Source organism: Saimiri boliviensis, chromosome 10 (genome assembly GCF_048565385.1).
Source record: "Saimiri boliviensis isolate mSaiBol1 chromosome 10, mSaiBol1.pri, whole genome shotgun sequence".
Taxonomy (NCBI): Eukaryota; Metazoa; Chordata; class Mammalia; order Primates; family Cebidae; genus Saimiri; species Saimiri boliviensis.
In genome coordinates, this window is record NC_133458.1 from 32,809,788 (window position 1) to 32,837,530 (window position 27,743).

Consider the following 27,743-nt stretch of genomic DNA (forward strand, 5'->3'; position numbering starts at 1 on the left):
AGAGGAACTGGGTTACCAAAACCAGGACACTAAGGAGAAATTTTATTCTTCAAAGAGATACTCTCAGGGGAAATAAAAATTAAGTCAATAGGAAATGTCATCAGTATATATCCCATCCACTATGGCAAAAGCAGGAATGAGTAAAAGTGCATTCAAGGTCTAGGAAATGGTACACATGAAGGCATGGAAACATAACTGTTCTTAAATCTGTAGTAGGTCATTTATGATGGATGAAACAGAACACAAAAGGGAGTGTTATAACACAAGGCTGGAAATAAAAACAGATGATAGAACAGGTGTTTGGGTTTCTTTTGGTTGCCAGTGGGAACCGTTACAAAGTTTAGCTATGATACTGAGGCAATCTGTGTACTAAAAGAATGACTCTGGCAGGAGTGTGGAGGGTGAGCTGGAAGGAGTATTGGCTGAGGGCAAGAGAAGAGTCCAGAAAGGTTTTGCAGGAATTCATATAAAATTATCCGTTCCATATCCACTTTGTATATCCTGATATGTGGTAGGCATTCAATAAATATTTTAACCAAATAAGTAAACTAGAATGTGAAATTCCTCCACAACAAAGATCCAACTGAATTTATACAATTTTTTAAAAAATGTATAATCTTAAAAGGTGTACAGGGTTATTCTTTTATATAAAGGGAAACAGAAACTATCTTCTATTTTTTTTTTGTTATTTTATACAACCTCAATGCAGAAAGAACATTCAATTATTGTCCACAACCCTCCTCTTTGTCTACTTTGAATTCCCTGACTGTGACATCTCACCTGACATTTAGAATTGTGTACTGTGTTCAGCATGGTGCAAAAATTTTTAGACAACCTTAAACTTCAAAGCTTCTGCTCATTTTAATGAGGTTTCAACAAATACATGTTTGCCAAGCACCATTTAAAAAGTGTCATCATTTATATAACACTATGCTGCATTCCTCTCCAAAATGGAAGCGAGGGTATTAACTAAATTAAAATTTATTAAAATGCTGAGTATTATTACCCAGATATTATAAAGCAGATGGATGAGCATATGTGATTAATTTTAATTGTTCTAAAGATAGTACCTAAATAATATGCCTTAAGCCAAAAGTTATTTTAAAACAACGTTGAACATGTTTACATGTTTTTCCTTAATATGTAACACTTAATTCTACTCTGAATTTACTGTATTCTGATAAAGTCTATAAATTGTTGCAATGTATATGTCATTAATGCCTTAATAAAATAATCATAGAATATCAGATTCAAATCCAACTACATTTCCCATGTAGTAATCTCTTTTGATGCTTCCCTGACAGGATCATCTGAACTCCGCTTAGAAGAAATAAGAGATTCACTCTTTTGTGAGGCTGCTGGATGTTGAACCCAGTGGTCCGTAGTGCAGCTCAGACACTCAGTCTTCTTGTTGCCATGCAAGGCAACATGGGCCAGCCTGCTGCTTCTGCTGTACCACACCTCTTCAGATACTCAAAGAAAGCTGTTATGTTCTCACTCAGTCTTGAAGGGACTTCAGGAGAGTATTTTATGGGAGTAGAGTGATTCCCAGAGAAATGAAAATGTGCCATCATGAAGAATGAGCAACTCTAAGTTCTCTTCTTGGATGTTGGGGTAAAAGGAGTTAAAGATACCAAAGCACAAAAGACTTCAATCCTCAGTGAGAACAGGAGACTATTCCATTATGATAGAGATAGGGCATTGGAAGCCAGTTAGTGTAATGGAACAGTCTCTGTCTCAGAAGAAGAAACAACATCCTACGAAACTCATTCTGCCTGTGACTCAACTGGCTGAGCAGCACTCAGTGGAAAACGGGGAACTCGCCAGGTTTCCAGTGCTCGCTTGGTCATGTGTGCTGTGCCCAAAGTGTTGCTTTTCTATGACCTGAATCAAGAGTTCTGCATTATTCCAATGTCAGACCTGCCTGAGGGCAAATTGCCAAACCAACAGTCTCATTGGACAATAAATCCCAAGTTGTTCAGCAGAACAGCAAAGTAAACCTCCTGAGTTTGCGTTTCCATTTTTGAAATCAATTAATAGACTTTTACTTAGGTTCTGTATTTTCTAAATTCTAAAACATGCTTGATTTGCAGTTTCCAAGGCCTCTGAGAACCATCATGTTTCCCTGCATAGATAGTTTTACATATTACGCAAATCAGCCTCCCAGGCCAATATAATTAGGAAAATTAGTTTGTATCTTTATTTCTTGGCCTCTTCCTCTAGAGTCATTTTACCTTGAAGTTTATTATGTTCGCTGCAACATTAATATTTAAATAATAAATATGAAATTCCTAGGTGTATTCACTAAGAAATATCTACAAAGTATTTTTAACAACTATGATAAATGCAGTATACAGCACCATGTGAAGAGACAGCCATCTGGAGTCTGCAAGATTGGCTGAACCAGGCCTGGTTATCAATAGAGTGATGAACACACACATATGAAAAATGATTAAATCATCTTAATATGTCTAATAATGATCTTGCCAAATTTCAAATGTGCTAATAGTTAATAATAATGTACTATACATTTAAAAATTTGTTAAAAGGGTATTATGGTATGTATGCATATTTTTCTTTTCTTAAGTATAAATCAAAAGGCCCATAGCTTTTAAGATCCCTTCTTGATATAGCTTATAAGGTTCTTCAATATGCTTCTGCCTCACCTATTGCATCTATTGCCATTCCACGCTGTGCTGTAGTCGAATTAAACTCTCTGGTTCTTCAAATGTGCCTTATTCTCACAGCCTAGCTCCCCTTTAAGACACACACTTTACTCACTCTTCTCCTAAGCCCATTTGCTATCTATTACTCATCCTCAAGGTTTCAAGTTATATATCTTTTCTCCATCATGCTTCTCCTTGAATTTCTTTCGAACAGACTACCTATTGTTCCTGCTTTTTCTCTTATAACAATTCCAACATAATGGCAATAGTTCTGTACCCCCATTGCTGCCTGATTTGTCTGCCTCTCACCCATCCTAGACTGGAAGTTAAGAATGTCTCTTTTCATCTTTATATCGCAAAAACTTAGTCCAGCCCCCGGCATAAAGCAGAGTTTCAATAAACATGTGTTGAATGAATGAATGAATATGACTCACATAGAATATATAGGAAGTACATGAACAAGATTCAAGTAATATTATAGGACATCTGATATTATTCTCATTCAAGAATATGAGCAAAACTTTGCATTAGTCTATTTTCACACTTTGTAAAGTAACTACCTGAGACTGGGTAATTTATAATCAAAGTTCCACATGGCTGGAGAGGCCTCAGGAAAGTTACAATCATGGTGAAGGCAAAAGGGAGCAAGGCACATCTTACATGGTGGCAGGAGAGAGAGTGTGCAGGGGAAAATGTCACTTTTAAAACCATCAGATCTCATGAGAACTCTCTCACTATCATGAGAACAGCATGGGCGAAATCACCTTCAGGATCCAATCACCTCCCAGCAGACCCCTCCTCTGACACATGGGAATTACAATTAGAGATGAGATTTGGGTGGAGACACAGAGCTAAACCATATCAAACTTTAACTTTATTATCAGAGTTGCAAGAAAAACTGGACAAGAGATGTCCAATGAATGATCTAAGGCATAATGCTGGAGAAGATATTTTGTCAGTCCCAAATCACTATGCAAATTTAAACATAATACATTCCTTAATTCTTAAAAATCTTTCCAAAGAGAATGATCTGTCCATGAATATCTCCATATCATAGAATAACGTGAGAATTTGAAAGTAATGGAATGAAGGTAAGGATCAGTGAAGATAAGGAACAATGGCAGTGTTAGGATGAAGGAAGAGGAAAGTATGTCAAGTAACCAAGAGGCCAAGATGTTATAAGGATTCTCTATGTCAATATTAAATTTCATTAAGAATTATGATAAATAGAATCAAAGAGAGTGACAGTGAGTCTAGAACTAATATCTTCATAGTACAAGACAGGCGGCCTAAGCATCAGTGACATAGCTAGGAGGAAAGGTGGATGGCTTAGTTCTTAGGAGGAAGTAATGCCTTTAAATATATTTGTATTTTATTAGTCCTAATAACTCATCTACATACATGTAAAAGAGAAACACATCTATGAAGAGAGCGTGTGGTGCAGGTTTGGGGATTCATGCAATAATGCTTGGGGTCTGTGCAATAACTAACATGGTCTATTTCCAAAAGGTAAGGAATAACTATACTGTATCAGCTCAATTTGATATTCTAATTGAATTTTGCTTAGGAGTTGATAGAAGGTGCCACAAATTGTATACCATTTGAATTAATCTTTGAGTAAGACTTTTTAATTGTGTGTTTCTTCTTTCATGATTTTTAGGTATTTTTTAAGATCTCAGTTTAAAAGATCTTCTCATTTTTTCATTTCTTTAATGCTACTTTCCGGTTTTCCCTAACTGTCATTATTTTCAAGATTTTGTTCAGAATTTCGTTTTGTAAAAATTATGGTCTAATTTTCAGATGTTTCCACTCTGAAAGTCTCTCCATTTACCTGCACCTTCGTTTAGGCCTTTGCATATGCCAGTCTTCTGATTATATGCTTAGTTAACCCCTCCTCCTCATTCAAACTTCATTCCAAAATATGCCTTTCCTACCTTTCCATTCTCCAAGTAGGTCATCTCATTAAATGCACTTGCAGCATGTACCTCTCTTTCTAGCGTTTGTCCGTACTAGAACTAAATGTTTAATGGAGTAATTTTTTTGTTATTTTCTATTTTGACTGCCATCTTTCTAGGACCAAGTACAGTACTTTACATAGACTAAGTGCTCAATAGACAATTACTGGATCTGTGAACAGCTGCAAGAATGAATGAATAGCTCAACACAGGAAATACTATTTATCCATTAAGAATGATATCATTAAGTAAAAATAAATTAAAGGGCACCGATTTTCTCAACAAAAATTAAATGTTAAAATATCTACAAAATGTTAAAAATAATTATGACCAAGTAATAAAATTAAAACAATTTCAAACTTATTTATGTGATAGTTGTATAACTTTTCTACAATTAACACATCATTTTCAAGCTAAAATAAAATGACTCAAATATATAACCTTTGATTTTTATTTTTAAAAGCCTTTTTCTTTATTTGATATCTATTATTTATTTGAATATTTGAAGTGTTTATTCCTTAAATCTGGCCTTAACTGCTACTACCATGTTATAGAGGAATAAGGCTTTTCAGTTTCCAAAGTTTGCTTATCTACCTTAGCTTATTTGACCTCCACAAAAACTATATAATATATGCAGGGCAGGTCTTTTTCCCATTTTACAGATGAGTCTGTGAATACAAAGTTTATTTTATAGCAATATTCGCTAATATCTTCCCTATTTCTATATTCCTTTAAGGTTTTTATCACTAAAGAGTATTTATCATATATACATCAAGGAATACAAATACTCATATTACTTCACCTACTCTTTAAGAAATGAGGTTGTCAGAAAAGTAGGTCAAGATATTATCCTATGCTCTACTTTAAGCATCTTACAGGATCTATTTAGAGAGTTGAAATTCCCATAATTATTAAATTTTTCGTTCATTCAATAAATACTTACTGAATACTTAAACTATGTTAGGCACTGCAGTCATAATGATGAAACATTTTCCCAGGCTTCATGGAATTTACAGTGTAGAGTAAGATAAACATATAAGGGAATATATGATAACCAAGTTTGAAGAAAACTAAAGTGGAAAAAACAGATGCAATGAAAGTGAATAATAATGAGACTACTTAGATGGGAGGCTGACTAAAGTCCTTTCTAAAGGATGAGTGAGAATTACCTAGGTGAAGAATAAGGAGGAAGGGCATTTCATTCAGAGAATAGCATGTGCAAACATCCTGAGGCAAAAAAAAGCTTGACTCATCGGAGGAACTGTAAGAAGGGGTTGCTGGAGCCGAGACTGAGAGCAAGCATGTCACAAGGTGAAACGGGAAAGGAAAGACTCCTCCTGTCAATGAGATATTGTTACTGTCTTTGTTTGTGCTACTACAACAATACCACAGACTGGGTAATTTATAAACAATAGAAATGTATTTCTCACAGCTCTGGAGGCTAAGTACAAGATCAAGGCGCCGACAGGTTCAGCGTCTGGCAAGGGTTGCTTTGTGCTTCCAAGACGGTGCCTTGAATGCCACTTCCTCTGGAGAGGATAAAAGCTACATCCTCACAAGGCAGAAGGAGCAGAAAGGCAAAAGAGGACAAATGCTGGCATCTTGCATGGCAGAAGTGGAGAGGAGAATGAACACTTCCATGGGCCTTTTTATAAGAAGCCCTAATTCCCTGAGGGGTCTGCACTCATGACTTAATCACCTTCCAAAGGCCCTAATTCTTAATACCATTACACTGGCAATTAGCTTTTAACATGTAACTTTTGGGGGACATACTCAGACCTTAGCTGTAACATCCACAAGAATCAGCCTATGATGTATTAGTCTTCATTATGATGCATTAACCTTCATTATAAGCTCTTTTTGTCAATTCTCTATAATAACTGTAAGAAAAATTAATTTCTTACATTTAAAAGGCAGCTTCAAACTGTATACTATATTCATTCTATGTACTGTATAGAAAAAAATCAGGTTGTTAATACTGAGATGTAGGAGGGTACTTCTAAATTGGCAAATTAAATTATTATTATTTATCTTAAAATTTTACAGGTTCCTAGGCTCTTCTATCTATGATTCCATCTACAAAGTTGGTAATAAGTAAGTTCCTAATGAAGGAATCAGGTAATATATTTATGAATAAATGAAAAATTGTCATGGAAATTCCATAAAGGATCTCATGGCAGATTTTTGGAATCTAAGAAATACTGTCTGATTATTTCTTGTGAGTTTAAACGTCTTTATTGGACATCTCATCACATATCTTCAATAAACCTTTGCTTATCTATAACAGTGCATAAGTGATTTGTGCCATAAGCACAAAATTATATGGTAAACAGAATATATGGCACTTAAGAGAGTGTGGCTTATCAGGATGAAAGAGCTAGATAGAAGAGTCATTTCTAAACAAATGAATCCGTATAGGAGAGGAGGGTCCCAAGAGAGAAAACGCACCTAACCTAAGGGAGAAAGAACCTATTGTTTTCCCTTGCAAAATGAAGCCAGAAAAGAGAGAGGTACAAATACAATCACAGAAATAAGGATATCGCCAGAGGCCTATGTGAAAGCTAAACTGCAAAACAACAGACATATCCCAGGGAAAATGGTCAGAAGTCTTATACTCAATGCATGTGTTTTTTTGTCAACTTGTTAGTGGAAGAAAAAAAAAAACCTGAAAAATGCTTACTGAATTAAATTCAAAGATAATTTTTGGTGATCCTACAGCATAACTTTACAAGTAAAGAAATCAAAATTTAGACACACATGGATATTTAACTGGATCAGTTACATAACTGACACATAGCAGTTAACAGTTAACTGACATAGCAGTTAGTTAACTGTTACATAGCAGTTAACAGAATATTTACTTTGCTTGTAGACTGTAAAATGACTTTAGGATTTTGGATCCATTATCAATATGACATATTTTTAAAATTTCAGATTTCAAAAGCAACAATGTTATGTTAAACAGGAGAATTCTGAAGGAAAATTTTGATGGTGTGAGCACAGTAAGTCTTGCTTCGAGTATATTTGGTGTTGCTGCTCATTATGTTTGCAGTGTACAATTTTTCTTTTACAAGGAATGAGTACATTTCAAAGATGATTGTTGCATTGTGAAGATTTATTCTCTAAGGACATAAAACATATGCAATGTTCTTAACACACCTATTTATTATTTGGAAATTAATTTTAGTTAAACTTCCTGAGTTTTAATAAGTCAATTTTGGTTATATTTTTGGAATGTTCCAATAGTCTGTGATAAATGACCTCCACATGATTATTTTTTAGGAAGACTGTCTCCATGAATCTTATGCAAACATCACAACTTTATCTTTTGGATAAAGTTAGCTAAATTAATTTTACAATGTCTGAAGTTTAGATTTCCTTACTTATAAAATTAAAATGTATCTATTTATTTTAAAATTATTTTCTACTAGACAATGCCCATATTATAAATAATTTTCTTAAAGAAATGTGAGTGTAATTATATCAATCTTCTCTATAACATCAAATCTACTTATGTTGATCATCTTTTTAAATAAATCTTTCCAGTTGCTTCAGATGCTTTCCTGCTAGGACAATTAGCCTATTTATGAAGACAGTGAGTCTAAGACATATGCACAGGGCAGAGTCTTAGGGAAATCCCAAGAGCCAAGTATTTGTGCAGTACTGGCTAAACCTTCAGTGGCACTATTGCACTCTAGGAAAAAAGTTCCCTTTGTTTTTTAAAAAGTACTGATTACTACCATTTCTGATTAATGATTGTAGAAACTTATTTGCAAACATAAGAAACACAGGATTATGTACTAATAATTGTGAAATTTAAATAAGTTTATACTTATACTTCTTAATACCTTACTTTTCTGTTCCTTAATTCAGAAAAGCCAAGAGCTCTCAGCAACTTTGCATGTAGTATTCATGCCTGAAATTTTGATAGGATCTGTTTAACACCATTTTGCCTTTTGACATTGGTATTTTAGCTACTAAGGTATTTTTTCATGAATCCTAGTGAGATAGTTATACAGACAAACATTAGATCATTAGCCTAGCACACTCAGTTGATTAGAGAACACAGCTCTAATGTGAATAAGGTCTTTAAATCTCCCAGATGCCAGTTATTAAAGGCACAGTCTATACTGAAATAATAGCAAGTGTTCTCACCATGTGTACTTTTAGTTTCAAGGTAAACCAGTTGAGAGAATAAGAGAACTCAAGCCTATTAGCATGCATTAAAAGGCAATTTAGCTCAAACATTCTTCCAACAATGGATGAGAATATTATCTTCACATAGATAAAAGCAAGTAATAATTGGTGTCATTGCCTCTTATAATTAGATCCATTGTCACCTGCTTCTACTTAAATAGTTATATATCTATAAAATTATATTTTTGGGAGGCCAGGCATGGTGGCTTATGCTATAATCCAGCAATTTGGGAGGCCAAGGTGGGTGGATCACTTGAGGTCAGGTGTTTGAGACCAGCCTGGCCAACATGGTGAAACCCCATCTCTACTAAAAATGCAAAAATTAGCCATGCGTGGCATCTTGTGCCTGTACTTCTAGCTACTCAGGAGGACAACTCTTTGAACCTGGGAGGTGGAGGTTTCAGTAAGCCCAGATCACACCACTACATTCCAGCCTGGGTGACAGAGTGCTACTCCATCTCAAAAAAAAACAAAAAAAAAATATATTTGTGGGAAAGAGGAATAGAAAAATGAGAAAAACACTATATTAGGGAAAAGGACGTGGTAAGGTTAGAACAGGACGAAACTTAAAAATTTTGTCTTCTCATTTTACGTAAGCCTGTAGACTGGAAAAATGAGTGAGTGACTTATCTTCTATCACTAGGATTACAGGATATATATATATATATATGCACACACACGCACACACACATACACATAGTGTCTCTAATAGTTAATTTTATGTGTCAGCTAGGCTGGGCATAGTACCCAGATTATGTTGCCAAACATTATTTTGTATGTTTTTGTGAGGATATTTTGGATGAGATGGACATTTCAACTGGTGATCTTTCAGTAAAGCAGATTACTCTCCATGATGTGGGTGGGCTTCATTCAATAAATTGAATGTCCATATTAAAGAAAACAAAACAAAACAAAACAAAACAAACTGACCTACCCTCAGCAAGAAGTGGATGCTGCAGCAGAGGCCCTTTGGATTTCAATTGCGATATCATCTTTGCTTGAGTGTCCAGCCTGACAGCCCTCAGACTGCCTCCCCATCCTGAAAAATTTGGACTTGCTGTTTTCTGTAATTACGTGAGGCAATTCCTTAAAATAAATCTGTCTATATCTACATCTATATCCATATCTAGCTATCAGTCTGTCTGTCTGCAGGCCTGTCTGTCTACACATTATATTGCTTCCATTTCTCTGGAAACCCCTGACAGTGTCATAAATACATGTACTTACAAATGAAAAGAATGGATAAAAATATCAAATATCTTCCTTTAAAACTTTTTTGTTCTTTGTAATGAATTAATTGTATTCATATCCTAGTGTAGTCTCCTACTGGATAGATAAGATACTTACAGAGAGATTTATTTCAACATTTTGGATAGGACTTTCAAAAACCACAATAATAAGCATTATACAAAGGATGGAATTTCCCATTAAACCACTCTTTCGAGTGATGAACTAATTTGTTTCTCTTCTCTTACTGTAAAGTATTTTGACATTTCAAAAATAGACTACATAATTGTAAAGCCATTAATTTTCTAAGAACACACAAAAATATTTTCTTTTTACTGCAATAGACAACAGTCAGTGTCTTTATCCTATAACTGAGTGCTCAAATCACATAGATATATATGGTTATTTATCCCAACTGCCTGTTCCTATTTTTAGTCAACTGTTTTTCCTTTGAAGCATATCTCAAGCTTCACCTTGACCATACCATTTTCCTATTAACTATAGTTCATGTTGAGATATCTCTGTTTAAAATCCTTTTTACTTTAGTACTTTATTTTCTATTGCTTTTTAACTTTCTGAGCCACCCAATAGAGTGTTTAACCCTACAGGTTTTACTCGGTAAGACAGAGAGGCAGAAAGGCTTAGAGCATTGCATTAATCCATTTTCACTCCACTGATAAAGACATACCAGAGACTGAGCAATTTACAAAAGAAAGAGGTTTATTGGACTCACTATTTCACATGGCTGGGGAGGCATCACAATCATGACAGAAGGTGAAAGGCACATCTCACGTGGTGGCAGACAGAGAAGTTATACCGGGAAACTCCCCTTTTTTAAAACCATCAGATCTCGTGAGACTTACTCACTGTCACAAGAACAGCAGGGGAAAGACCTGCCTCCATGATTCAATACCTCCCACTGGGTTTCTTCTACAACACATGGGAATTCAAGATGATATTTGGGTGAGAACACAGCCAAACCATATCAAGTTTGTACTTGAGTGACTTTGGCCTCCAGGAATTAACTGTACAATGGGTGATCACTGCAGGACTCTGAGGACAGCAGAAAGCATGATTACAGAAACAACAAATCTGGGCTCTTTTCTTTGAGAATATAATTGTAGTGCAAGAAATGAGAAATCCAAAGATTTATGAGGGTAGTGGCATGTCCCTTATTCCAGCAATTGAAAGCACCATGTCTTAGAATGTGATGATAACCAGGGTTGAAATAATCCACACAGGCCTTCTCCTAAGCAAGGTCTTAAATCTTGTACACAGAGGGAGGAATAAGAAAGCTGTAACATTAAAGGGCCTTGCTTTTTGAAGCAAGGAAATCTCAGGGAGCTGAGAAGATATATCACTGTCAAAATTTGTATGACTGTTTGAAGTCAGTTTCCCAAAGGAGAGTCAAAACAGAATACTTTTAAGGGAGTCATTAAGTCCTTGGAAGAGCAAACTGGCAGGGCAATATTTTTGAAGGCTGAGCAATTTTCAGTGCAGTGCTGATAGGAGCTCCAATGGTCTCTTGAGAGTCCAGCAGAAAGCCGACCAAGAGCCAAGGAGGAACAGGATGTGGGTGGTGGAGTGGGAGGTCATAGGGTGGAGGTGGGAAGGAGGCAATTGCAAGGTCTCCCACTAGGGGCAGCATTGAGCCTCATATATAAAACAGCAGTTGTATGAAGAATCATTAGTGGCCAGTAGGATGCACCAGTATGGTGAATGATGGAATCGTAAGAATCCAAATTGGGGAACATATGATGTAGATTCAGACAAAAGTAGGAAAGAGAGAATGTTGATAAAATTTATAGGCTGATCCCAAGCAACATGCAAAGAGCTCTTGGAGAGGTGAGGCAGCCGAGGATTCCTGTGCAATAGATTTCACCCCAGTCCCCAGACTTTTCTGTTCTTAAAAAGACTCCTTCTCCAGAAGGCAGAAATATTTTAAGGCCTAACACTAGCTTCCAGCTCTGTGATTCCAGATGTTTCCAGAAAAGTATTAGGAAAAAAGCATCAAACCCTTAATTAATCCAGTGCTTTCTTTTCTTTCAGGAAAATACAGCTTTCTTTCTATTTGATGCTCTCTGTTTCTCCTTAAGAAAATGAGACATGATTACTGAAACGCTTCTGAAAGAATTACATTGTCTTGCATTTAGAAATCCCGAGTTTGGAATTCAGTAAGAGTTATGAAGGAGAAAGTTCACTTTTCAAAGTGTTCCTTGTTTGCATGATATTCATGCAGATCACTTAGTATCAGTTATCTTATTACCCACAGCTGCTAACTTCACATTATCTAAATGCCATGTCAACATACAATTCACAGTAACCTGCTTTATGGTCTTGTTCTTTTTAGGATAATTTGTTCTAACGTGACAAGTAAGTACCTCTGACAATGGCTCTGGCTCTTCATCAGTGTATGGTTGTGGGACTCAATATTATGGCAGGAATAGAGGCAATGCACACACTTCAAAGAGGGAAATGTGATTATACTCTTAAACATATAAAGACATTTTGTCTAATGGCATCATCACATCACCCATAAGGTTCCTCTTTCTCCTCCCCAAAACACACTTGAATTTACACAATATTCCATAGAACTTCAATATGTGATGTGTAGAATATTTTTTAAACTAATAATCATTAAGTTTCTGGAGAGAGAAAAAAGACTAAGAAAAAAAGTCTAAAAATACAAAAAAAAGTCTAAAAAATTTTTTAACACAAAAATCACTTGAATCAGTATAACTGACAAAACACTTCTCATATTTAAGAGCTTAAATAATATTGATGATAAATGTATAGATCTCTTTACATTCGTGAAATGGTGATTTCCGTCTTTTTCATACTATAGTCCTTTGTGCTCTCACTGTGACGAAGCCAGCTGCCATGCTCTGGGCTGCCTCATGGAGGGGCCCAAGTGTTGAGTGATTGAGACAAGCAATAGTTAGGGAAGAATGGAAGTATCTCATCCAAGACCCTGCAACGAACTTGAATGATCCTGCAATCTCAGAATTGAAAGAATCCTTTCAAAAACAAAGAACTTACAAGCACGTACTGTACAGTAGAACTTGAGATGGCTGCAGCCCTTGTCTATACCTTGGAGACTTGCAAGACTCCCTAAAATGGAAAACCCTATTAACCTATGCTCAATTTCCTAACCCACTGTAACTGTAAGATAATAAATGTTCTTTTAAGCTTCTAAGTTTTGGGGCATTTGTCACACAACAATGGATAAATGATACACAAACTACAAAATGTTCCTAGTGGATATTAATATCTTCCATCTCTGAATGATACCACTAATTTTGAAAGTTAATCATTAATTGTCTTGCATTGTTGACTTAGTGTTAATTGATCATTGTCAAATGCTGTTCTATGGGGCCCTAAGGGATATATGTGTATGAATATGTTTGCTTTCTGTCTGCAATATGGGTGTGTGATTTGGGGGAAGTTCAAATAAAGAAGTGAGGCGGACAGGGCTCTGAGACCATTTCTTCTACCTTAGCAAGAAGAGTTTCTCTTTTTTCTGCTAAATGTATTCGCCTGGTGCAAAAGTAACTGTGGTTTTTGTATTGTTGAAATTTGGAGATTGATATTGGAATACATTCTTAAATAAATGTGGTTATGTTACATATCCTTTTAATGTACATGTCTCACTTTACGTTTTTTGCTAATGACTTGTTACTTGCTGTTTATTTTACATTTATTTTAGACTATGGAAATGATGTCAGACAAAAAGCAAAGTCAAGTAATTTTCTTACTTAAGTTCAAAATGGGTCATAAAGCAACAGAGTCAACTCAAAACATCAATAATACATTTGCCCCAGGAACTGTTAACAAACATACAATGCAGTGGTGGTTCAAGAAGTTTTGCCAAGGAGAAAAAAGCCTTGAAGATGAGAAGCTTAGTAGCTGGCCATCAGAAGTTGACAACAATCAATTGAAAGCAATCACTGAAACTGATCTTCTTACAACTACATGAGAAGTTGCTGAAGAACTCAACATGGACCATGCTATGATTGCTTGGCATTTGAAACAAATTGGAAAGGTGAAAAAGCTTGATAAGTGGGTGCTGCATGAGCTGACCAAAAAAAAAAAATTGCCATTTTGAAGTGTTGTCTTCTTTTATTCTGTGCAACAATAATGAACAATTTCTCAATCGGATTGTGACATGTAATGAAAAGTAGGTTTTTACAGGACAGCCAGTAATGAACCAGTACAGTGGTTGGACTGAGAAGCTCCAAAACACTTCTCAAAGCCAAACTTTCACCAAGAAAAAAAAAAAAGTAATGATTACTGTTTGGTGGCCTGCTGCCAGTTGATTCACTACAGCTTTCTGAATCCTGGTGAAACCATGACATCTGAGAAGTATGTTCAGCAAATTGATGAAATGTGCTGAAAACTCCAATGTCTGCAGCCAGCACTAGTCAACAGAAACCAGCCAATTCTTCTCCAAGACAACACCCAACGCACTTTGCACGATCAATGCTTCAAAAGTTGAACGAATTGGGTTGTGAGGTTTTGCCTCATCTGCCATATTCACCTCACCTTTCACCAACCAGCTATCACTTCTTCAAGCATCTCGGCAACTTTTTGCGGGGAAAGTGCTTCCACAACCAGTAGGATGCAGAAAATGTTTTACAAGGGTTTGTTGAATTCCAAAGCAAGAATTTTTACACTGCAAGAATAGACAAACTTATTTCTCATTGGCAAAAATGTCCTGATTGTAATGGCTCTTGTTTAAATTAATAAAGATGTGTTTGAGCTTGGATATAATGATTTAAAATGTACAGTCCAAACCTGCAATTACTTCTGCACCACTAGAATATGGCGCAGTGCTTCACCAAGGAAAAAAGACGCTATTTTAAAAACGTTTTTAAAGTACTGACTTAAATGTTTTAGGGCTTTATGTCTTATCTACTGTTAAGCATTTTAAGGACAAGGAGCTACTAGATCCTTCTGGATAGTCTGAATTTCTGCTTCAGGTATCCATATTTAGAACTCTTAAATCTGACTTTATAGAATATGCTCAGCCACGTAAAATAAAACCAAATAGTCTGTAAATCACGCAATACTATTATCACTTTGCAACATGATAATGTGATTAGCATGGCAATAAATTTAGGGAACAAAATTGGTTCTATGCTTGAATGACTGCTTAAACCATAAAATAATAGAATCTCAGAATTGAAAGAGATCATAAAGGTTATCATTGCTAAATATACACACCTGATCATTTAAACTCCTTATAAGCCCTTTATCACCTTGCTAGTCTATTCTTGAATAATTCCAGTGGTGCTAAACTGGAGGGTTAAAGAGAAAGTTTGCAACTTGGACTTATCATTGGAAAGCTCCTACATTCTCAGTAAAAAATCGGTATGCTTAATGTTACTGTTAAAGCTGCTGCTTCTGGAAGTAAAAGATTTTATAACTATAATAGAGTGCAACACAATATATTCTCTCATTCATTTATACTTTTATTTATTCTTCTCCATTGTTCAAACAAAGTTTCATAAATGTTGAATTCATCTAGTATTCTCTACTTCCTCACCCTTTTCTGCATTGCTTTACACTCTTCACCATGTCGTCCACTTACACCACTCCACTGAAACTATCCTTGCTAAGGTCAACCATGATTTTACTATAATAGTTATTGCTGAAATTATCATATGTTTTAGCATTTAGAAGGTCAAATTATCAAGATGCTGTACTTTATTAGATACGGAAGGTAAGAGGAAATAAAGGCCAAAGATAATTCCCAAATCCATAATGTTAATAATCTTGTTACTATCTCTTCTCCCTTTTTCCCAAAGAAATTTCTAGAACAAGTAGATTTTCACCTCTCCTTTCTATCTCTTATTTTTTTTGTGGTAATTGAAATATTTTGTAGACAGAGAATCAAGAAAGAGAGAAGGTCGTTAAGGAGAGAGGAAAACTAGCAGAAGCATAAGGAAAGAGTGAGATCTTTTAAAAGGTGAAGTTTTATTTTAAAGTTAAAAGTAAAGAGTGACAAGATAAAGTTCTGAGCATAGTTATGGTATTTGAAAGAATTGACTAAGAGTTGGAACAATGAAAGAGATAATAAGTGTTGTGTGTTATCAATTGGACCCTCTTCAATGTTCTAAAATCACCAAAGAAAATTGAAAGATGAGAATTACACATTGCTTCATCAGGTGTATTATACTGAAGCAGGAGCAGTTGCAAACAAACCTCTCAAACACTGAACTGGGAAGGAGTTTTATTTGGCTAGGAGCTGCAGTGGCATAGATGCCTAACAACCGAGCTCCCCAACAAAGAAAATCCTTGCCCTTTTAAAGGCTTACAATTCTAGAAATTACACATGAAAGGGTCTTGATCAATGAAGTAGGTATGGGAATACGTGACTTAGGGGGGTCTGATCATGTTTAAGTAAAAACAATACCTTCTGGAAAGATTCCTCCATACCATATCCGTGATCTATAGATAGGATTGTGGTTAGCAGTAGGGGTCTTATCCTTAACCTGGCTGGTGGCACCAACTAGTCCTTCCTATGGCTGACTTTTCACTTCTCCTTTTGAGATGCAATAAAGATGGCTGAAGGGGAAATGGCCTTAGAAGCTGAAGAGGTTTAAGGGTCTCCTTCCTCAATATAAACAACATGAGTTTGAACTACATGGGTCCACTAATACACAAATTTTTTCAGTAAATATATTGGAAAATTATTTGGAGATATGAGACAATCTGAGAAAACTCGCAGATAAATCTTGTAGCCTAGAAATATCATAAAACTTAAGAAAAAACTAGGTGAGTCTTGAATGCTTAAGTGTATGTCGAGACTATTTATCATTGACTACTATAAGATCTACAAAAATCTGTCATAAAAAACTTAAAATTTATCAACACTATAAACACAAATACTTGTAGACCAAATAATGCACCATTTGCAGTTGAGATAAATATAAGCAAGCATAAAGATACAGTATTAAATTATAATGGCATCAAATTAACTGTAGTACATACTGTACTACTGTAATAATTTGGTAGCCACTTCCTGTTGGCATTTCCCTGAGCACCAGTGTTATGAGTACCCACTTAAAACACCATGCAATGCTAATCATCTCCTAGTGAGCAGTTTGTCTCTCCAGTAAATTGTCCCTTGTAGTAAAAATTGATCTCTTGTGGTTCTTGTGCATTTTTCATCATGTTTAGTGCAATATCATAAACCTTAAATAACACCATGGGACCCACAGAAAGTGCCACTAATGTTGCCAAAAGTACTACCAAGAAACAGAGAAAACTCATGACATTAAAATAAAAAGTTGAATTGCTTGATATGTACTGTTGATTGAGGTTTGTAGCTGCAGTTGCTTTGCTTTCAAGATAAATGAATACAGTTAAACAACTGTTGCAAAAAAAAAAATTTATCAAATCATCACTGCAGCTATGCTAACAAGGGCAAATAGACCTAAAGCTATTTGGTCTTAATGCTTGCAAAGGGTGGTTTGATAATTTTAGAAAGAAGTTTGGCTTAAAACAAGTGTCACAATAACAGAAGTTTTTGCTGCCCAAGAGGTTGCTGACAAATTCTCTGGTGCCATAACCTGCACATGTATCCCCTGAATCAATAAGAATAAAAAAAGAAAGAAAATCATTAAGAAGAAAATATATCTGCCTAAACTATTTTTTTAATTATACTTTAACTTCTCGGATACACATGTAGAACGCGCAAGTTTGTTACATAGGTATTAGGAGAAATACCTAATGTAGATGATGGGGTGATGGATGCAGCAAACCACCATGGCATGTGTATACCTGAACAGGTTTTTAATGCAGATGAGAGTGTCTTATTCTGAACAAAAGAAGCCACAAAGGATATTTATTACTAAGGAAGAAAAGTGAACATCAGGATTTAAGACATGAAGAGATAGGCTAATGCTATTGTTTTGTGCAAATGCAGTTGTGTTAATGAGCAGGATTACTCTACAAAGCTGCTAACCCCCGAGACTTGAAGAGAAAAAATAAACATCAGCTTTCTGTCTTTTGGTTGTACATTAAGAAATCTGGACAATGAGAACCCTTGTTTTGGATTGGTTCCACTGATGACTTATCCCTGAAGTTAAAAAGTACCATGCCAGTACGGAAGTGCTTTTTAATGTTCTTTTGATATTGTACAATATCCCTGGCCACCAAGAACCCCATGAGTTTAACACTGAGGGCATCAAAGTGGTCTTCCTGTCCCTAAACACAACATCTCTCATTCAGTCCCTAGTTCAGGGGGTCATAAAGATGTTTAAGGATCATTACACATGATATTTTATGGAAAGGACTGTCAGTACCATAGAAGAGAATCCCAACAGAGAGAACATTTTTAACGTCTGGAAGGATTACATCACCGAAGATGCCATTAGTGTTACAGAAAGAGCTGTGAAATCTCTCAAGGCTGAAACAATACATTTCCGCTGGAGAAATCTGTCCACACATTCTGCACGACTTCATGGGATTTACAACACAGCCACATGAAAGAAATTGTGAATATGGCAAAAAAAAAAAAGTGCTGGATGAAGGCTTTCAAGGTATGGATCCTAGAGAAATTCAAGAGCTAATAGGCACCACACCAGAGGAATTAATAGAAGCTGACTTGATGGAGATGAGTGTTTCCAAATCAGTGCCAGAAGACGATGAAGAAGATTTAAAAGAAGCAATGGCAGAAAACAAATTGACGTCGGACAATCTGCCAGAAGGTTCTGATTAATAAAGATTGCTTTTAAATTCTTTTATGACATGGATCCTTCTATGATACAAGCACTGAAACTAATGCAAAAAGTTGAAGACTTGGTACGATATAGAATCATTTTAGAGAAAGAGTAAGCAAAAAGTTTGACAGAAATGACAATGTATTTCCATAAAGTTACACCTAATTCCTGCCTCTTCTGTCTCCCCTTCAACCTCCACTTCTTTCATTTCTGCCATGCCTGAGACAGTAAGACCAATCCCTCCTCTTATTCTTCTCCTCAGCCTACTCAACAAGAGGATAATGAGGATGAAGACCTTGATGATTCACTTTTACTTAATGAGTAGTAAATACGTTTCCTTTGCCTGACGATTTTCTTAATAACATTTTCTTTTCTTTACCTTGCCATATTGTAAGAATACATTAAATAATATGTATAATATACAAATATGTGTTAATTAACTGTGTTATCAGTAAGGTTTTCAGTCTTAAGTAGGCTATAAATAGCTAAATTTGAGGGGATTTTTGACTGTGTAGTGTGTCAGCACCCCAACTCTCACATTCTTCCAGGGTCAACTATATATTCTTCTCATGTCACTAAGACTGGAACTTGTAGACACCCAAGCCTTATTCCACTAACGTATTATCAGCATCTTTAGACCAGGATAAGAAGTGTCCCTTTCCTTGGTCCTGTGCTTTCAGGTGTTTCTTCTCTTGCCTCTTGTGGCCACATTCTTTCTTAAGAGTTAAGAAGATTTTAGCACTAAGCCAGTGGCCATAGAAAGCCATAAATCCCAAGCTCCAATTACACAGAAACCTGCAATACTCCGTTCAGATATTCTCTCATCCACTTCCAGAGCATAAGTAATTATCTTTCATGATCACCTCTTCCAGAGGATATTTATCACAATTTATACGGCCAAATAAATGTCAAGAGGTTACTATTTGCAGGGGAGAAGCAACTGAGACTTGTTCATGGGCTCCACTTACATGTATGCATGCAAGGGCACCTCTGATGTGGGATGAAGACAGGGATGTAAAAAGAGTAAATGGCCATGGAGCCAGGAAACAGGGGTCAGAAGACAGATCTCCTTATATGCCATTCTAAAATAAAACTCTGAAAAATTAAAGAATTTTAAATTCAAACACAGATTGTCATAAAAGTTGACAGATAAGTCATATTTTATTTGATGGTTTTTCAACTTGGTTTTGAATTCTAAATATTTGATATTATTTATCTTTCAAAAATATAAAAATACCTGACAATTACTTTTTGCTAGGTTTACAAACTAGCACACTGATAACTCTTTTAATGGGACATTGAGGCTTCCATTTTAATTTTTTACTTGGCCTCCTAATGCTAGGGGTAGACCCACTTTTTTAAAAAAATTATTGCTTTAATGTTGTAATGGATGTATACCAAAAGGAAAAGACATATGGGGCAGAATTTTATACACGTAAATGTATAAAAGTGTAACATGTTTGTCTACTTCGACAAACTCTGCCTTTTGATAGATTATATAATCCATTCACATTTAAAATTATTATTGATATAGCTGGATTTATAGTTGTTATTGTTTTTCATGTCCTTCATGTCTTTTTTGTGTCTCTCTTCTTCCCTTGCCACTGTTTTTGCATTAAGTAAATATTTTCTAATGTATCATTTAAATTTCTTAAATGATTTTTCACTATACTTTTTTTTAATTGCATTTTAGGTTTTGGGGTACATGTTTTTTGTTTTTGTTTTTGTTTGCATTTTTAGTGGTTGTTCTGGGGTTTACAATATACACCTTAACTTATGAGAATCAACTTTGAATTTATGCTACCTTAATTGCAATGACATTTAGAAATATTTCTTCTATATGGATCTATTTCATTTTCTCCTTTTTGTGATATTATTGTTATGTCTATTATATCAATGTATGTTACAAATCCAACAATATATAGTTATAATTATTACTTTACTAGCTGTAGGCATTTTCTTAACTGATTATAATTTTTCTCCTACCCACCTCCTTTGTCCTATCATAAGCATATATATAATATTTTTTGTGTTAAAAGCCCAATAATATTTATGCACACAATTTCTTTATTGACCATTAAAGAAAGAAGAAAAACATACATTCATACTATTTTTTATAATTATATTATTATCTTTATCAGTGCTCTTTTTAATGTGTTGAGTTAAATTATTATCTGGGGTTACTTGCTTTTAGCCTAAAGTACTTCCTTTGGTATTTCTTATAAGGGAGGTCTGCTAGCAACAAATTCTCTACAGTTTGCTTGCTTGGGAATGTCTTTATTTTGTTAAAAATAGTTTTTTTTTTTTTTTGGATATAGAATTCTTGGTTAACAATTTTGGTGTTTTGGGTTTGTTTGTTTTTTTTAATACCCATTGAATATGTTACATATTGCCTTCAGACCTTCATTGTTTCTCCTGGAAAGTCATCTGTTTATCTTATCAGTATTCCCCATAAGAAGAGTTGTTTTAGTTTTGCTGCTTTCAAGAGTTTATATTTTTTGACTTTTAGTATTTTTACTATGATGTGCCTATTTCTGAATTGAAGATTTTTAGGATTTTCAAAAATCCTACTTGGAGTTTGTAGAGCTTCCTGGAGGTGTAGGCTGGTGTTTTTTTAAAAAAAAATAAATTCCAGGAGTTTTCAGTGGTTTTGCTTAGAATATTTTGTCCATCCTTTCTTCTTCTCTGACATCTCTCCTTTAGGAACTGAGCATTTGGTGGCAGGGTGGCAGTAGTCTGATATCTTCTAAGCTTACCTTTTTCAGTATGGAAGCACTATTTAATGAGCCAGAGTGATGGTGACCCAGTAGCATTAGCAGTGCTATGTCCAACATCAAGCTTTCTTTCTATGTGTGGTATTTGTGCAGAAAAAGGGATCCCTCACCTCATGACCATACTTGTCTGAAACAACCTCAGTAATAAGTACCAAGGGGCAGGATGAGAAATGCTTACATTCTGTTCTTCCGAGAAAGAAACACCTTTGAGTGAGGGCTTAGATGAGAGAATCCTTTGTTCTTGGCTGTACAAAGTCTGCCTTGTATGTGCCTTACTGAGCTTGAAGGGGGAAATAAGGAAGCAGCTAGGGTTTAAATGTATAGACTCATGCTTTTTCTGAACTATTATGAATAAAATTTGTTTGCAGTTTGCTTTTATGACTATTTTCAGAGGCCATTAAATGGTTGTTAGTAATTTCAACTGGGGAGTGCATCTTTGCAGCTTCTATATTGCCATTCCAGAACACCATAACACATTTGTCCTGTTAGGTGAACTGTGAACTGTCTGGTGTTGCTGGAGCATTCATGGCTTGTGAGATATTGTGGTAGAAGAGTCCAGAAACATAAGAGGAAGACATGGAATTTACTCTTTTAGCAATAAATAGCAATTGAGGGGTGGTAAGGAGAATAAAGAAAGGAATATGTTTGCATTATAATGGTTTTTTAAAAAATAAATAGGCTGATGTGAATTTTCAGTACACTTAAGCATCTTTTTGCATCTCTGCCTCTGCACTGAGCTCCACTGATTAACTAGAACTCAATTTAATATTCTGGAATAAAAAAATAGAGAGGAGAGATAAAATATATTTTTGCTGCATTATATGTTAATATTCTTACCTATGTGTTATACACTTTGACATAGACAATAAATGATTTTTAAAAAGAAGGAAACTTTGTTAGCCAACCAGATTTGGGAAATCCTGTGTAGTATATTTCTATCTTGGATATTCACAAGGCACATTTGCATAGAAAACCCTCAAAAGTATTGAATTAAACAAAGTTGTTTAACTATGTTTATTCATAATTCTCAAACTTATTTACCCCTGGGGCTCTTTCTTTGTATCATCTATAAACTACCCTCAGTAGAGCTGTGCAATGAAACAGAGTTTGGAAAATCAAGAAAATTAAAAGATTATAAAAAGATGAGTGCCAAGTTTCTAATTAATAAAATCTTCATACTTCACTAAAAATGGAATGGATAAATATGCTTAATGTTAATTTGTATGGGAAATAATTCTACCTTTGGAAAAAAAATAAAAGGCAATGTACCTTTTGAACTGCCTAAGAGAAAGGCAAAGAACAAACCTGTTTGGGACATTTATTTGAAATTCTCTAGTAATGTTAAATTTTCAGTGTTTGCTGATTAATTTAATTTTCAGATATAGCTCAGAATTGGGCCACAGCTGAAATGTGAGGTGGGCATTTAAGCAGAATTGTTTTTGTAACAAAAATGAAAAAGGCAACGTGACTGTTAAGCAATTACTTAGATTTTATATAGCACAAAAACCAAGCCTAAGCTTGTTTCCAAAAGAGACATTTTTAAAGTCCTTGCAAAATATCATTGCCATTAGTATCAGCATATTCTTTCATCAGATTATGAGACTGACTACTGTCTACTACACTAAGGAGGCAGGTAGCATAAAGTAACTATTTTGAGGGCCACATGTACATTTTGCTCATTTCAAAATTACTCCAGATGATTCCTGAATCAAAGAGTATAAACATAGACAAATCCAACTCTCTTTCTTTCACACACGGGGAAAACACAAAGTATCAAAGAATAAAAAAATGCAGAAAAAATACAATACATTCTATAACATGTAATTTGTCACATTCTTAAACCTCATGCTAATAAGCCTATCTAACTTAAAAGATGAAGCCTGAACCTGGAGGAGGAACTTCCTGGAAATCAACATATGCAATTTAGACTTAAAATTAAAAAGACTATGAATTTTTACAAAGTAAGAGCCCCTAGCTACCCAATGAAGAGAATGCTAAGATGCAGGGTCATGAACTGCCATAAGTGCGGCAGCAAATGTCTCTGAAGATTCCAGTGTGATAGCATAGAGCAGCAGGGAACCTGAGACTGAAGCAAAACCCATGACCACATGTCATTCCTCTTGTATATAAACCCAGTCTCTTGAAGAAGAGAGACTGTTGAATAAAAAGCTCAAAGAAAAGGTGAAGGGAGGTTTCGTGACCTAAATAACTTTGGATGAGATACAACAACTTACAAATGCTGAAAACCGAAGGAAAAGATATACACCAAACAAATAGAATGACAGAGTTCACATGTGTATGTTCTGATAAAATGCTGTGCAATGATCCAAATTACCCCTCTCTCTCCCACCCCAAAACCAGGCACTTCAACTGCCAGCAGGTACTAAAATGAGTAATATTTTATTATAGTAAAAGTAAGTCTACCTCTTCTTCAAAGCTACTATCAGGCTAAATTATCAAACACCTGAAACATATCTATTAAAAACAGAAAGAAGAACCCATAGCCATTGTCTCTACTCTTATTTAATATTTTCATGGAAAGAATAGCACAATTAGAAAAGATAAAGTATAAGATATATAGAAATTGAAAAGAATAAAAATTATATATTTGGAAATCTCAAAAGAATAAAATAAAACAATTAAAAATGATAAGAGTTAAATGGGGTGGGTAGGTTACAAATTAACACACAGAAATCAATATTCATCAGATGTGCAAACAAAAAATTTTAAAAATAGATTGGAAAAGTATGCCATTGTAATAACACCAAGAAAAGATAAATCTAGTAATAAATATAACAGTAAGTATAAGATCACTATGAATAAAACTTTAAAATGCTACACAAGAATTTAAACAGAGAACTTGAACAAAGGAGAAATGAATCATGATATTGAAAAAGACCCAAGATCACAAAGATACCAGTTTCCTCAAAGTAAATTGAAAGTATAATTGAATCCCATTAAAAATATCAGTAAGAATTTTAAACTATATTAGTTCATTCTAATGTTAACAAAAAAAAAAATCAAAATGTAAAGAGTACCCAGAAAACTCGAACTACATAATAGGGTCAGGGATGACCAGCCTCACCAGATATTAAAACATGGTAAAGCTAATTAATACAGTATGATATTGGCACATAAATAGACATAAGAATAAAACAGAAGAGATAACAGTGAGAATGAAAAGGGAATCTACAGACCAAGAGAAAGTATTTTTAAAGCACATGTTCTTCAAAATTGTAAATTAGGTAAAAAAAATCAAGAAAAAAAACTGAGAATTTTCAGAGATGAGAAACAACTAACAAAACATACAGACTACATGCAGTAAAGTTTCCTAGATTGGATTCCAGCACATTAAAACTAAGTGAGTTAAAAAAATGATGAATTTCAAATAAAGTCTAGAATTCAGCCATTAGTGTTGTAAGCTTAACTTCTAAGTTTTGACTAATGTGCCACAGTTATGTATAATGTTAACATTCAGGGAAGTAAAGTATTACAGGAGTCTAATTTACTATATTTGCAACTTCACTATAAATCTGAAATTATTCTAAAACAAAAAAGTTTTTCTGAAGGAATTAACTACTGATACATGTTACATTATGGATGAATCTCAAAATTATTATGCAGAGTGAAAGAAGCCAAACAGAAACCAGCACATATTGTATTATTACATTTATATAAAACTCAGGGAAATGCAAACTAGTGTATAATGATAGACAGAAGATAATGGTTGCCTGGGAAAGGGGCCAGGGAACAGGAAAGTGTAAAAGCAGGGAATGGAAAAGGAATAGGATAAAACTGGGGATAATAACAGATATTTTCATTATCTTGATTGTAATGGTGGTTTCATGAGCATGTTTATATGTCGAACCTTATCAAATTTTACTTTTTAAATATGTGTTTTATTATGTCAATTATACTGTAATGAAGTTGATTTAAAGATAAGTCAGTTAAATATTTATTTGTAGGCTATGGAAATTATTGACAACTCAATGTGAACTAAGCAGGCAGAGCTAAGAAAACAAATTTAAAATAATAATACAAGCTTTATAGAATAGAATCTCCTATTAGAAACTATAAAAGTAAATTCATAGGACAAAAAATTGCTTTGCTGGAGATGAAAGCCTTCTTAATTCACTGAATGTTCCATTCAGATGAAAAAAATTAAAAGCATCCACATGAGGGTTCTTACCTAGTTTGCTGGCTTTTATAAGCTCCAATTAAATTCCAATATTTACTTATTGACAATGCTTACCCTAAGAGATTAACATGAGATATACAAACCATTTTAAAGGTCTTTTAACACAAGATATTTTTCCCAACTAAGAAAATAAAGAAAAACAGGGACAAGAATATTTGTGAAAGAATGTTCATCAGAAAAATAAGTTCAGGGATAATTTAAGATGATACCATAACCAAATATTTTATAGGAGATGTAGAATATTTTACTGCATATCCAATACCAAGGTGTGTTTCTTGACCATTATAGATTTTGAAAACTAAGTGAGGCAAAACTTCTTTCATTATCACATTATTTTGAAACTGTTTTTTCAAGACTCTTACTCAGTCTTCAAATCTTAATAGTTCACAATATTCCTGGAAACAGTTGCACAGAACATGTAAAGCCCATGGTGTATCCCACGGTTCCAATCTTTCTAAGATGATCCTCTCTGACAACAGAAAATATACTGAAGAGGTGACAATGCAATAAACACTAACATACTCCAGGAATTTTTTTTTAAAGTTAGGTCAGTGGAAACTCAATCAGAGAAATGGTAAAATACTTCCAAAGAACTTGTACTGTTTTCAGCCCTCTTGCTGAGGTGACGTGAACTCTCCATCTAAAATTTGTTTTGAGTGTCAAGACTGATAACACCATATGTGCACCTTGAGGGTTTGAATAAGACTTCCTTTAGTCAAGAGAGCAGATCAAAATTTCAAACAGGTCCTAAAATGGCTTGAGAGACAGCAGGGATGGGAAGCTACCTAGCTTGGGTTTTTATTATAGTTGGAAGGGTGACTGGAATGATGGTACCTTTGCATGAGCTAGGATGGTCAGAGATTTGAATTTCCTGCCAGTGACAAAGGAAGGAACACTAGGCTTTCTTATCAGCTTCCCTAGATGTAGAGGAAGAAAGGGAATATGGATATTGGGTCTTGAAAGTAGTCAGCAGTCACACATCAAAAATAGAGTCAGATTCTTTCTGAGACATACAAACAAAAGAGACAAAAAACAGCAGCATGATAATGATTTTTAAAAAGATAATACGGAAGAATGTATGTGTACATTAAACAAAATGTGAATGAGAACACTGAAATAATTTGTAGCTTATATCCAGGAAAGGCATATACCCTTTTTTAGAGGGGTGCTCCGTTATATTCTGGCACTGCAGGGTGCTCTAGGCTCGTCTTGTATAATTCCTGCCCCAGTCCTAGAATCATACAGTTCTCCAAGGAGTCTTGGTTCCTTTTTTCGGAGAATTGCGTTAGAAACCAGTATCTGGATACAAGATGTGTTTATTGTTATTGGTAAGTCAGTGCTTCTAGTTCCTCTCAGCTGAGAGCAAGAAACTACGTATATATACTAACCATGTACATACTCATCTCTATAAATATTTCTGTATGTAGCCATCTGAATCTATATTAAGCCAAACACTTAAATTTAAACTAAACATTTAAATTTAAAGGATAAGGAAAAAAGCATCCAGGAAGAAAATGCAAAGTACATTCAATAGGGGGAAAAATGAAGTTAACCTCATACTTCTCTACAGCAAATATAATGCCAGAAGATAGGGAGCAAAATCTAGTGAGTTAAAAGGCAAAATAATACACCAAAGGAATTTACTTCCAGCCAAGTTGCCATTCATATATAAAAGCAAAAGTAAATTTTTTCAAGCATAACAAAATTAGGAACTATGCATGCTTGAGCCTTTAAAAGACTACTGAACTATAAAATTTAGCCAATGGAGTGAAAAAATAAGGAATTTAAGAATGAAGAACATGCAGAACAAGGTGAGGAGAACTGATACAGTTTAAGCATACAATAAAATTTTCAGAATTTGAGGACTATAGCTATGAAAGATAATAGATATATTATAAACCTTGAGAAGATAAAAGTTATAATCAAAGGACCAAGAAGAGAGAGGGAAATGGGAATGTAAGGGTTCCACTTTCACTTTCATTATCTTCCATAGCAAAGAA

General features: G+C 34.7%; 1 long non-coding RNA gene across 1 annotated transcript; it reads left to right on the forward strand.

The window, feature by feature from the left end:
• Window positions 1-372: 372 nt before the first annotated feature.
• LOC141580170 (uncharacterized) lies at window positions 373-13,241 on the forward strand. Its single transcript, XR_012512260.1, has 3 exons — window positions 373-428; window positions 1,305-1,994; window positions 12,917-13,241. It is a non-coding gene; the product is annotated as an uncharacterized LOC141580170 (long non-coding RNA).
• The last annotated feature ends 14,502 nt before the right edge of the window (window positions 13,242-27,743 follow it).